The following is a 14,026-nucleotide window of genomic DNA, read 5'->3' as shown; positions in this document are numbered from 1 at the left end:
TTCTCCTTTCTTTACTATTAAGGCAATTCTTTGAAAGCCAAGTCTAAAGTGTTAATCTGGCCTCATGCTCCCACAAGGGAACTTCTTGAAGACTCATACCTTTGGACTGTCCCGCTCCCCCGCTGACTTACGCCTTCTCATGGGATTTTCTGACTGGCAAGTTGGAAGAATACAAGGTAATTCCAGCTTCTCTCTTTGAAGCTGCCTGCCCATGGAAAGTCTATGTTCTGGTCTCTTCTCTGTGCATGCTAAGCTTCTTAGGTCAGGAGGCTTTTCCAGGGGTGTCCTGGGGTGGCCCGGCTTCCTGTGACCATGTGACTGAAGAATGAGGAAAATGCACACCTAAGCCATATCCTTCAGCTCAGGTTTTGTCAGTAAGAAGCTAATATTTTGATCTTCATCTGTGTTCTATGGCTACAGAACATTATTTATTGAAAGTCTCAAGAGAAGAAAGGAGTCTATTAACCTTGAGAGATGGACACAGGGACTGCTATTTAGGGACCAAAATAACATGGGTTAATCTTTGCTTCTGAAGGGACAGCAAGGAGACTTAATTACTTAGTACTTAATAGATTTAGGTCCTGTAGCGTTGTACCTTGGTATACTGAGGCAGCATATATGTGGCTATTTTTTTCCAGTGGTACAGCCAGTTATTAGCTGGGACAGACCCCAGTAAGCTGGCTGTCCAGGCTTGACCATGCGTGTCACTGTTGCTGCCCATGAATCACACAGGGGCAGCTCGGCCTAATATTGTAGGTGAGGCCCAATAAAGGATGAGCAAATCGTAGAAAAAGAGAGCCATTTTGTCACATATCACTGTGCAGGCTTTCTAGGCACTGCTTGTGTGGAAGGATTTTAACTCCATTGCTGTTTTTTTTTTTTTTTCTCATCAAGGCCTTCAAACTAGCATGTTACATTTCAGAAGCAGTTAAGTTCCATCTGAGCAACAGAGCTTCATAGCAGGTGCAGGTAGGAATCTGAGTCAATCTTTTTCCCCATTTTCGTTTAGTGTCAGGGGTGGAAGTGTGAAAGCTCAAAACATGTATTCACACTGTTTTGTCTCCAAAGAGCTCTGCCCAACCCATTGCCTTCAGGGCACTGGCTCCAGATTCAGGGGGCTAGTGATTGCATCAACGAACAGCCCCCCGGTAGAGGAGTCCTTGTTAAAAAAGGGATGAACCAGCTTTGCTTGAGGTGGAGAGATGAAATTTATTCAAACCCAAGCTAAGAAGGTAAATTAAAACGGTCTGTGCCAGCAATATCTGTCCTCAGGAACCAAATTTGTTCGGGTAACAAGGAAGAGCTGGATTGCTTTAAAAACTATCAGAACATGATCGTTGGGAGAATGAAAGAGAAATAAAGAAATTTTAATGAAGGGGAAGAGAGAGATTTTCTTAAGGGCAATGCTAAGCTCTTAGGGAAGAAGGTAGCCCAAAATGAACAGGGAAAAGGGACCTTGGAAGTCAGTCTGGGCAAATAGGGAAGGAGGAAGGGGAAGCACCTGGGTGTAGCTGTCCTTACAGATGCGATCAGAGAAGAGCATTTCAGCTGTTACTTGATCCAAAATGGTGGCTGGGGTTCAAAGAAAACTATCAGAGGAAGGGTGGCAAGATCTCCAGAAACTCGCTTGAATGATTCTCCCCAGAGGAGCCTGGGTCCAGAAAACCAGGGAGAGGCATATCCTTAAGACTGCAAATATTCACTTCCTTAGGCTTGAATCAGCTGTTATCTAGCCGGTAGGTATATAACAGAAGGCTAGAGGATCACGTTTAAGGCATCAGTCAGCACATCTGAAGGGGCTCCAGTGATTGTAGGTACTCTTCTCTGTCTTAGGAGGTAGAATGCCTGGAAAGTATATGGATAATAGAAGACACAGGGAAGATAACATCTATTGATTGCTATGTATCACGAACAAATCTCCGAATTTTACATCCAAGTTCATTTAATATTTACAATAATCTCACAAAAGAAGAACATTAATAATCAGATTTTACATCTAAAGAAACTGAGACACAGTTATTTAAATGATCTACCCAAAAATATATATCAGGTACATAAAGTAACTAAACTTCAAACTCGTTTGGTTTAGTCCCAGAATCCGGACTCAAGCACTATGATTTACTCCATCTTATATTCAAGTTTGGTGCCAGGTTAGAGGGCATCTGATGAGGGAATGCATCCTGGGCGGGATCATTCAATGTGGGGATGGAGTGGAGGAAGTAGACACATTTATCTGAAAAGTGTATACTTTTGGCAGACTTGCAGTTGATTGAACTCACACTTCTTACAGGACAGGCGTGCTGGTGGTTGTGGAGCAAGGCTCAATCCCCAGGAGTATGTTAGAAAAATAAATGTCTGAAAAGAAAAGTGGCAGATCCAGCAAAGAGAGTGAGCTTTTCAGGTGGTAGAAAAAGAAAGGGACAAGTTTAAATTAATTGCGAAAACAAAACACAGTCTCCCTGGAATGAATTTGGGGATAGGGAGAACACAAGAGACATGTCTCTGTGCTCCAGAAAAGTTAGGGCAGAAGGAGATATTATTGTTGACATTAAAGTTTCTGAGTTATTCAAGACTCAATGAGATGAAGAGCTGAGGAAAATCCAGGCCCCAGGGAAGGATGCATGGCAAAAGTATTGGGCCTGCCTAGGTGTTGGGGGACATGCTTTTCAAAACTCCAACATCAATTTTGTTCAGCCATCTGCCGGAGGTGATTGTCCAGGAAAAACAAAACAAATGGAATTGAGGAGGTAGATTCACAGGCCTTCCTTTCGGTATCAGTAGGAGTAATAATAATAACTCATAAAATAGGACGGACAGGACAGTGAAAACACTCTCAATCTCAATGATATTGTAATGATGGATACTGTATATGTCATTATTCTTTTGTTCTAATTCATAGAATGTACAACACCAGGAGTGAATCCTAAGGGGAACAGTGGATTTTTGCTGATTGTGATGTGTCAATGCTGGTTCATCCTTGGGGAAAAAAATGTACCATTCTGGTGAGTACTGTTAATAATGGGGAGGCTATGCCCATGTGAGGAGGGCGTGGTACATAGGAAATCTCTGTACTTTCCTCTTGTTGTTGTAAACCAAAAACTGCTCTAAAAAACATGTCTTAAAAAAAACTGGAAAGGAGGGTGCCTGGGTGGCTCAGTTGGTTAAGCGACTGCCTTCGGCTCAGGTCATGATCCTGGAGTCCCTGGATCGAGTCCCGCATCGGGCTCCCTGCTCGTCAGGGAGTCTTCTTCTCCCTCTGACCCTCCCCCGTCTCATGTGCTCTCTCTCATTCTCTCTCTCTCAAATAAATAAATAAAATCTTAAAAAAAAAAAAAAAAAAACTGGAAAGGAGCCTGTGTTATTAGGACAGAAGACATGATGTGTTCAGCAAGAGGGTACTGAATGCGAAGAGGCCAAAGGGTGATACAAAATGGGAATTTAAATATGATGGGAAAGAAAGATGACCCAAAGAAGACAGAAAATTTCTAAACTTTGTAACAAAGGAATGATATTGTAAGTGCTACTTTCTGAGAGAGGACATTGTGCATAGGTGCATTTATTCTCCAGTATGGTAAATACCTGCATCAGATTCAGAATGGGAGAGCTCTCACTATTGACTTCATGTTCACGAGCCATAAATCCCATATATTTGTACTGGATTTATTGGCAACAAAACCTATTGAGTTTCTCCTGGTAGCTGTCACAAGGTCTAAATTTCTACCCAGTATTGGCATCTAGGAAAGATGTTTTACTTGCATAATGGCCTCCAAGACCTGGCCGTTTGCTTGTGTTTCAAACTTGCCTGCGTGTAGGACAAGTGCTGGGATAGTCCTCAGACCCTTCGCTTTGGACAGTGAGAGGCATTAATGTGAAGTGGAAGGTGGAAGAGAAGCTGTTGAAAACAGGAAGCTCAGAACAATGGTGGTGGCTTCCCATGGCTTCTGGGGGTTCTTTTGAGAATTACCTATTTGGCTTTGCTTGTTATGACTTTCCCGTGAGTCACACTTCTAGATTTCCTGAAAGTGGCCTTTTGATCTTATCTCCTACAGCCCTAGAAATGGTTATTGTATAAGTTTCTAATTCCATATAATAAATAATACTTTAATGGAACTAACGTGGAGTGGCTTCTATCCTGACTGATAATACTGATGTCAAACTAAGTCAAATTCTGAGGCTTACAGGAATTTTATTTGGGTAGAAGGCAGCCCAAGATGGAAGTAGTAAAGAAACCCCAGCTCTACTCAAGTATTAGAGTGAGCTGCCTTTGGCTATGAATGACTAGACTATGAAAATTTGGTGATGGGGCTACTTTTTGGAATTTAATAAATTTATCTCAAACTTGAGGCAGCTAACTTATTCACTTTTGATTCACTTAAATTTTGTTAATCTTCGATTTATGTAGAAAAGACCAGAAATTTAATTTTTGATGATTTCTTCCTGGGAATCAATAAAGGCATTTATGCTAAAATTGGAGACATTTGGATATAATAATGTTCTGTTATTTGGAATACATTTGTACTTGCCATTGTACAGTTCAGGTGAGCTAATTAGATAATGTGGCTGGGCATCTTTAGAGACAGGACATGGTTCAAGAAGTAAATTTTTATAAGCAGGGCCTTAGAGTTAATTTAGTTAATATTGTGTCTCCATTCAGAGTCTTCTGCATACAAAAGTATAATTTCCCAAAGAGGTTCTAGAAGGGGACACAAAGAAAGAGTAGTTCATATGAGGTATCATAGTTTCTTAAGGCGAGGATAGGGCTCCCTGAGAAGCTACTGTTTATTTACCCCGGTGGGTTTGCCTCACCCAGGCTGACCATGAGACTCTTTACCCTATGGCAGGTGAGTTGGAGAAGGCAGTGCTATCTCAAACACTACTCTCCGAGAATAAAGAGTGTGGTAGGAGATTAATAGCCTTTGTATTTCCATGGCTTCGTGTTTCCCAGGGCTCTTCCACTAGAATAACATTCTACAGCTCTATTCCTCATCACCCTTCCTATCCAGACTACTCATCGGGACTTCTCTCTTGTTCTGTTTGGTAAGGCAGTGAGATGTATCTTACTGGTGAGTTTGCCAGAAGGAACGCTTCTGAGTTCTTTCTCTTTGGATCCCTGGTCCAGAGAGTCTGTCATGAGGTGAGCTGATTGGAGCTTATTGGAGCAGTGCTGCCCCTGACAAAACCTGTACTTATCTAGCTTTGCATGCAACTAAGTGGCAGGTACCACTAACACTTCCTGTGTGAAGGGTTAGGAAGCTCACTGTGGTCGCTCATCTAAGCCACGTCTTCAGTATGGCTTGGGCAGTTACATGACTGATACTTTGTTCTCCAGGATTTTGAACTTCGCACAGAAAATATTACCACAACATGAGGTAATTCTCTTCAGTGGAAGAATGCGTTGCAAGCATCAAACTCTTCTGTAGTCTTACTGGGACTGTTTAGTTTCCTTGGTGCTGACCAGACGCCTTGTTCCTCAAACTCTTTTCAACTACAAGTCATAGTGGCAAATACGTTTTACTTTGTGACTTGGCACATTTACAGGAAATCACAATTTTCATAAACTCTTTTTGTATTAAGTCTGCTGTCTCTGATATTTTCTATTCTACTTCATGTTTTAAAAATGATGGTCATGGCCCCTAAATATATTCCCTGACCTAGTAATAAATCACAAGCCACAGTTGAAAAATGCTAGACTAGAGCATCATGTGTTCATGTACTAGAAAAGATCAGACTTTGGGAACAAGTTCTGGACAGAGATGTGGTTTAAAAGACAATATCGTTTTCCTTTCCTGCAAATGTTTGTAGTGACGTGCTTTGCTCTCTAAACAAGAAAACATATGAAACTCAGGTGTGAGTCTCCTTAAAGAGCTGATGATGATCCTGAACATAATATTTCTTTCACTTGTTGAGTTCAGGGCACTATAATTTACAGCCAGTTGGAAAATGTTGCTTAATATTTGCAGAGCCGCGTATCTTTCCTGCTGGATCACATTCTCCTTGAGGGCAGGGAGTGTAAATTCTATTTCTCTGATATCCTTCACCCACACTTTATATGTAGCAGATGTGGGCCCAGATTCTGAGGACTACACAGTCTAGTTAAAGAACGATACTAAACTCTCCTTATTAAGAGCCTTTGTCATGTCACCAAGAGCCAATAATTTTTATAGACTCACAATTGAAATTCTGAGAGTAATGTGTAAGTAGTTGAAATCAAGTGCAGTTAGTGCCAATTTCTGGAATAGGCAAATTCTGAATTGACTTTCAAATGACTGACAGATGATCGGGAGGCCTCTGTAGAGGCTATGCTTTCTGGGTCTCAGCACATCAACTGTAATTTCATTGTGAAGGACTCAGACCATCTTTCTCCTAGATGCTTTTAACCAATTATAATTCGGTGCCAGAGAGAACCAGAGCTGAAGTTTATCGGACGTACTGGTACAACATCACTAATCTTTACAGATCCAGGAGAAAATAAAGAGTCATTTGTAATTTGCAGGGCTGATCTAGAGAGTGCAGAGGCATGGGGTTGCCTTTAACAAATAACTTAAGTAGTTGGCTAGTTTGGGGTAGAGATAATGGAACCAAAAACCCAAAAGAATTATGTCCCAAACTAGCCTGAACCTAAGAATCACAAGGGATGATAGATGAGAATTCATCTTCTAAGATGAACTGTTGGTCAGAAATAATAACCTAATTGGTCTAGAATAGGGCCCGAGTTTGGGCATCACTGGTCAAAGAATAGGTAAAATTAATAAGTATATTCCAATAATTGTCATTTAAAAAGCAATTATTCCTCACCAAGCACATATGGTGTATGGGACATTGCTTCTATGTTATGTAATTTAATCTCGACAAAAACTCTATGAAAGGGCACTCTGACCTCCGTTTCACAGATGAGGCTCACAGCCTACTCAGTTCATGCAGCCGGTAAGGAGAAGAGCCCACACCTGTCCCACTTCAACCCCTGTGCCCCTGGCCACCATGTCAGTCCCCAACACCTGCAAAGAGGTGAAGTTCTCTACAGTTTAGCCTCCTATTTAGGATCTTAGGCTCTGGAGTCTAATAGGCCTGATGCGCCATCCCCGTTTCACAATTAACCAGCTGTCTGATCATAGTAAATGGCAGTTTGCTCCTCTGTAGAACATTGATATTAATAGTATCTACTGCTTCTAGAGATGTGAGGGCCACTGGTGAAAATATATTAGAAAGAGAAAGCCATCTTCATTGGCGGCATTGTGCCTTTGTCAGCCTTCAGCAAATAGGAATTCGGAGTATGTGGAGATGATGTCATGTGTAGTTTTTTTTTTTCTTTCAAGATTTTATTTATTTATTTGACAGAGAGAGAGAGAGCACAAGTAGGCAGAGCGGCAGGCAGAGGGAGAGGGAGAAGCAGGTTCCCCATTGAGCAGAGAGCCGGACATGGGGCTCGATCCCAGGACCCTGGGATCACGACCTGAGCCGAAGGCAGACGCTTAACGACTGAGCCACCCAGGTGCCCCTACGTGTATTTTTTTTTTTAATAACTTTTCTTAAAAATGTGAACTTTACAAAGTTTCTCTTCCTTTGGGTTCCCTTCCCTGATTTTTCTCTGATGAGAGATGGCCATTTTTCCCTTGAGAGTACAAGATATTCATTCCATCCCACAAAAAAAAAAAAAAAAATGTTGCCTCAGTACAGCTTTTCAAAATATTAAGAAAGTGTACTAAATTACTCTTCCGCTTAGCACATGCCAGAATATTTTCTCTTACCCTCCCAGCTAAAAGTAATGTGTCTTAAGTCCTAACAGATTCCAGGGATTAACTCCTATGACTAATATTGGGCAGGCTCACCCAGGATTTATTAGGGATCAATGTGACCAATGAGCTTGGCAGCTGGTAGTGGTCCTCCTTTCCTCCTAATGCTGTAAAAATAACATTGTTGCCATTATTACATCATTTCAGTGTCTCTAAATATGTTCATCAGTCTGACCACTGCTAAATGTATTTAGAAAAAAATCTTCTTTCTGCTTCTCTAAAGGTTAGCTGACATCGAAGTGCTGGCAAGTTACCAAAACACAAATCTTGGTCTCCTTCCTCCCCTCCCGCCGCCCAGCTGATTGAACAAGTAATAGTCAAAATATTTGCAGAGCCTGGTGTTGCCCACAGGAACACCAAGTTTCTCCTACTGATTAATTCTTTCTGTTCCAAGTTAGCAGTGCTCTATTGTCCCGAGTGCTAAAACTGCCGGTAATGATCTCCCTTTTGTCTTAAAGACACCACATCTGGAACATAATGGCAGCGCTGATTCTGATTTATTCCTCTAAATGCCAAATCTGGAAGGAAAGGTCAAAATGGTCATTGGGTTCCCATTATGCGGAGCTCTAAAACGAAACAAGAAGGAACATGGCCGGAAGGGGCCGATCTAGGATGGCTTCATCTTGCCCTCGTTTACTCAGACAGCCCACTTACAGCTCATCTGTCACCCAGGATCACGGTGAGCCTTCCTGGGTGGCCACAGTCCCTGAAATATTTTGTTCATTCTTTCCCATCGGAGCCAAGTGTCTCTTAAAAAAAAAAAAAAAAAAAATTGCACTGCTCATGTTCCTAAGACCTCAAGATTACCTCTCCCTTAAACCCATGCCAACTAGGAAGGGCCTCTCCTGTCTCAATTCCCTCCTTTCACAAAAGTGTTCTCTCTCGTTAATCTTTTACATTCAAAACATTTCTGGCATACTAGGACTGCATTTAATTAGTACGGACACTTGGAAGACGAAGTGTCTTGGCCTTAGGAGGAAAGGAAGGAAGAAATGTCTCAGGCGCAAAGATCTGGCACTCTGAAAGCTAGCAGCTTATCCCCATCACCTCTCAGCTATTGAGGTTAGAGCGTAGAAGCAGCGCTAAGTTCATAAACTATTTGGAAGCAACCCCTATTAGGATTAGTGCTCTACCTCATGTGAACAGGAGAGTTATCAGACTGACACCACGAACCGAAGCGGATCCAGCTTTCAGTGTTTGAGCAGTGAAAGAGGTACCTTTAAATCCTAGCATGACCCATAATCTAGCTGACTCTCACTATCTTGTCTCCATCAGCCTGCCGACCTCAATGCCCACCAGTAGCTCCAGCGTTGGATGTTCTCTTTTGTGATTCCATGCTTCCCCTATGCCACCAATGACTCACTACCTCACGGATATCACCAGGCTATGAAATGGACCCTGGGCGTCCTCCCAGGAGGGCAGACAAAGCTATTGATACCATTTGGTTCAGTACAGCCTCATTAATCTCAGAGACATATGCATATGCCATAGTTTCCCTCGGAAATGAGAGTTGCAGCATTGTGATTAAGTCACATTTCAAAACTGCAATATTCAACAATATCTCAGTGATTCAAAAACGTATAAAGTGGTCCTCCCTCTTTCCGCTTTGCTGTTTAGATGAGATCATCTGTATTTCTCTCCTATATTTTAAGATGAGGAAGGCAAAAAACCACAGATATTACTTTGTTTTCCAGGGGATCAAAAAAAATGTTCCAAAGACAATACTTCTGACATTAAAGACCACACATGTATCAGTTTACTTTCCTTTAAGTATAAAATCTTTTAGCAATTCACTTAGGCTGCATTATTCCTTACCTTTCAAGACACAGTGATGAACAAGGACTGTCTATAATTTAGTTGTTCTCCTGCAGTTATTAAACTTGCACTATTAGAACCAGATACATAGGCAATTTCCATTACGCTTCCCTTTAAGCTTGTTGCTTTTGAATCATCATTTGCAAACATTTTATTGAATTTAACATGTATTTACTCTTCTCTTTTTCTGGGGCAAGTGAGTTTCCGTTTTCCTTTGCCTCCTCTTCTGTAACAAATGTGTGGCAAGGTCAAGATACAGTTTTACAAGTATTTACTTGTGTGTGTATACTCTTTAATACCCTTTCTTCTTCAATTCCTTTCTCTTGTTGCCCTTCAGAATTCTGCAACCTTTCAATGCATTACATGAGATATATACTATAAAGAGATAGAAATTAGAACATTTTACATTAATTCATCTAAGCAGCTGGACTATAATTTTCACACATTCACACAACTCTATCCCCACCCCTTGCCCAAATCCCATGGACCTTCCATGTCTTCCCAAAAGACAAGGGATCTTTTCTTCATACAATGATATATCCTGTTGTTCCTTAACATGACCTGCGGATGACCTGAATACAACAGGAAGTCTTGGCTCTGCTTAGAAAGGATCAGAATGAAAACCATGATCCGGGTGTGTGTGTGTGTGTGTGTGTGTGTGCGTGTGTGTGTGCGTGGCACACGTGTACATGGGCACATACAAGCACATGTGGTCACTGTGTTAGGCAGTAAAAGCCCAGGCCGGTGAGGCCCCTGGTAAGAAAGGTCATATGAAGAACGGGTCTGGCGTCTTGCTATGTAGGCATTTCAAGGCAGAGGGAAAGAATGAGAATAAACAGGACTTAACTAACTGGTCTCTTTGTCTCCATCCTTTGTCTTCCTTCAGTTCTCTTCCACACTGTAGCTGCCAGAAAATAGAAATCTGATCATGATAATCCCTTACTTAAAAGTCTTTAATAGCTCTCTGCTAACCCGTAAGATAAAGTCCAGACTCCTTAGCATGATATATAAAGCCCTTCATTATCTGGTTCCGGCCTCCGTGGTCAGCTTTATCTCCCTCCACTCCCCATGAAGCTAGAGACATACAGCTTTTTAATGTTCCCAGAACATGCTATGAGAACCAGGGTCTTCCCTTTATTTAGGACCACTATCATGAGAAGAATTCTGTGACCCCACCCCCCAAGAAACATTGGGAACTGTATCTCTAAGAATTTTGTTTCTTTAACTATGGCTTAAATATGAGCTAAGTGCTTTGCTTATTGGAAAAGATCCCTTGATAGAATTATGTTGACATGGGGTACTGTTTAAAAATGCATCCATCCAATTTTACTTTACTAAGACTGCTTGGTCCCATTAAGTACTCCCTAAAAGTCTAAAATGCACTGGGATTTAGCGGGGTATCATTTGTTACTAGTTCGCTGTGCTATGCTCAGCACCCTTTAAAGTAAATCACCTTAATGGTCTATCTCTTCATTTTTTTTTTTTCAAACGTGTGTGTGTGTGTGTTTTAATACATGCTTAGAAAATTCCCCTCAGCAACTCATCTACATGGTCATAAAAATGAGAAAATGTGATGAAAGACTGCACTTATTTTTTGAGGTGCTTTCATGAATGTGACTATCTGGATCCTGAGAACTGGTCTGGGTCCAGCCCTGCCATAAAGAAGCTTCCTGACCTGGTCTCAGGCTTCAATTCTGCCCACCTTGAACTCAAACTCCGGCTGTGTGGTAGGAGCAAATCCCTCAACTTCTCAAGGGGAAGTGTTTCCACTTTATCCACTTTGCAGCAATTCCCAGTCCATTGAAATCTTTCCTTCTTACCAATCTCTTTACTGGTAAAACTATCACTGGGCACTTCTAATCACCAAATTCAATGAAAAATTTCAGTCCTTATCCTGCTGGATTTCTTCAAGACACCACTTAAGATGATTGATCACACTCTCCTTGAAACTCTGCCTTCCCTGAACTTCTTACTCTCATTATACACTTGGCAGTATCTTCTCTTTCATCTTTATGGGCTCTTTTCTTCTTCTTCATACCCTTCACATGTTGGTGTTCCTCATGGTTCCTCATGGTTCTGAGCCCCTGCTCATCTCATTTTCACAGCTGGCAAAACACCTCATCTTGTGGTCTCATCTTTCATCCAGACTTTTATGTTTCCCACACCTTCATCTCAAGCTTGGACCCAACTTTAGACCTTTATCCAAACTCCTGCTGGTTGACTCCATCCGGCTTTCCTACTGACAACTCAACCTTAAAAGTCCAGAATAAACTTCTTCATCTTCCCCCTCTTCAAAAGTCTTCCCTCAATAATCTTTGTCTAAATTGATAATACCTTTTACCCACAGTAGAAATCTGGGAGTTATTCTTCACTTCTTCTCAGTGTCCGATGTTTAATCAGTTTTTATATTCTTGCCGATTTTGCCTCTAATGTATTTCAAATCTGTCCTTTTCTTTTATCCCTATTATATTGCCCAGGTTTTGATGAAGGTCTTCACAGACTCCTAATTTGATTACTTCATAACAGGTATTTCTGCTTTCAATCTTGTCCCTCTCAGGGACCATAGTCCCCAGAGTTCAAACCTACTTAAAAATTTTTAAGGGTTTTGTCTTTCCTGTACAATAAAACCCAAGACCCTTGACATCTATGGGACCTTCATTTATCTGGGTCATGACTGTTCTTTTATGTTCTTATCATCTGCACATTTTCATATCATATTCAAGAAAACCAAAATCCACCTGGCCCAGATGATGATGTTTCTCACCTCTGTACTTTTGCTAACCCTTTCTTTTTTATCTTTTTCGATACTCTTTGTCTAACTGTGGCAGAGAGTAATGTTCACCAAATGGTCAACATCCTCCTTTGCTCTTGCACTTGAGTTGGGATGTGTGACTAGTTCTGATCAATAATCTAGAGCGGAGGTGAGAGATATCATTTATAAGTCAAAGCAAATAAATGTCAGGGTACTTACATCTCATCTCATTCTCCATCTCTTTCTCCCAGCCACATGAGAGAACTCGAAGATGTAGAGTTGCAATTTGGAAGCAGCCATAATCCCGGAATCACTGTTGGAAGAGAGGCACCATGGAAAGATATCTAATCTACTTGTCCTGTAGCATAATTAAGAAATAAACCTTTGCTGCATTAAAGCCATGAGATTTTTGTGTTTATTGGTATTGACAGATTTTGCTTTCAAGATTATACTCCAGAATCACTAATTTGGAAAACCTTCTCTATCCCTACCCAGACTTTTTTTTTTTTTTTTTTTAAAGATTTTATTTACTCATTTTGACAGAGCGAGGGAGCACAAGCAGGGGGAGCAGCAGAAGGAGAAGGAGAAGCAGGCTCCTCGCCGGGCAGGGAGACCAACATGGGGCTCGATCCCAGGATCATGACCTGAGCCGAAGGCAGACGCTTAACCATCTGAGCCACACAGGTGCCCTGACTCCCCCCAAGCTTAACTACTAATAGCCTACTGTTGACTGGATGCCTTACTGATAGTCGATTATCACATATTGTATATGTTATATGTGTTATATACTTGTATTCTTTCAACAAAGTAAGGTAGAGAAAAGAAAATGTTACCAAGAAAATGGTAAGGAGGAGAAAAAAAATCTGTGTACAAGTGGACCCACGCAGTTCAAACCCGTGTTGTTTAAGGGTCAGCTGTAAATACAGTTTTCAGGTTTTCACTCAACAGTTGTCTAAGATATTTAAAGTGGTTTCCGGTGGATTTAAAGCAGTCATTGTTTTAAAGCAACAAAGCCAAGCACTCCATATGTACACGTACACAATACTGCAGCTTGCTTATTCACTTTCCTCATCCAAAATGCTATTCTGCTCTCTTGATAATGACAAGTTACCCCTCTCCCCACTAGACTGCATCTTCTTTGAAAAGTGACCTGAACCCATTCTCTCCCTCCTGTATTCCCTACGACTAACAGAGAGCTAGCTAGAATAGAGGCCCAATGAGTTGTTTTGTGGTTGGCAGAATCCCAATTTTGTTCACTTTTCCTTTTGTGAGGTATTCAAGGAAGGAGTTTCTTCCTACATCCCAGAGTGAATTTTAATTAGTCCAAGACAATCATGGTAATATTCTCCCCCATCCCATTAACAATTAATTTAAGAATGAGCATGTGATTACTTCCAAGCAGGAGAAGTCCACCAGGGACTTTCTAGTGAAAGTTTTCCTTCCTGACAAAAAGACGTACAAGGAGAAATGCCATTTTTCTGAGTCTTGATGTGATTGTGTGAGGATGTGGTGCCTGGCACGATGGCAGCATCTTGAAACCAGGCAGTCATGAAACAAGGGGTCACCCAGGAAGAAAAGTCACTGGTTCAGGATGGCATAGCAGGAAGACATAAAATACGTAGGCTCTTGATGAAATTATAGTTACTGAATTAACCAACCAGGAACTTCC

General features: G+C 41.3%; 1 long non-coding RNA gene across 1 annotated transcript; it reads left to right on the top strand.

Annotated features, from left to right (window-relative positions):
* Positions 1-243: 243 nt before the first annotated feature.
* Positions 244-12,738, top strand: LOC116642941. The gene is made up of 3 exons (XR_004301450.1): positions 244-969; positions 2,900-3,002; positions 12,609-12,738. It is a non-coding gene; the product is annotated as an uncharacterized LOC116642941 (long non-coding RNA).
* Positions 12,739-14,026: the final 1,288 nt, after the last annotated feature.

The sequence above is a fragment of the Phoca vitulina genome, unplaced genomic scaffold, assembly GCF_004348235.1.
Source record: "Phoca vitulina isolate PV1807 unplaced genomic scaffold, GSC_HSeal_1.0 scaffold25, whole genome shotgun sequence".
Lineage (NCBI taxonomy): Eukaryota > Metazoa > Chordata > Mammalia > Carnivora > Phocidae > Phoca > Phoca vitulina.
The sequence above is the reverse complement of the archived record's forward strand: the minus strand, read 5'-3'. Positions and strand labels throughout refer to the sequence as shown.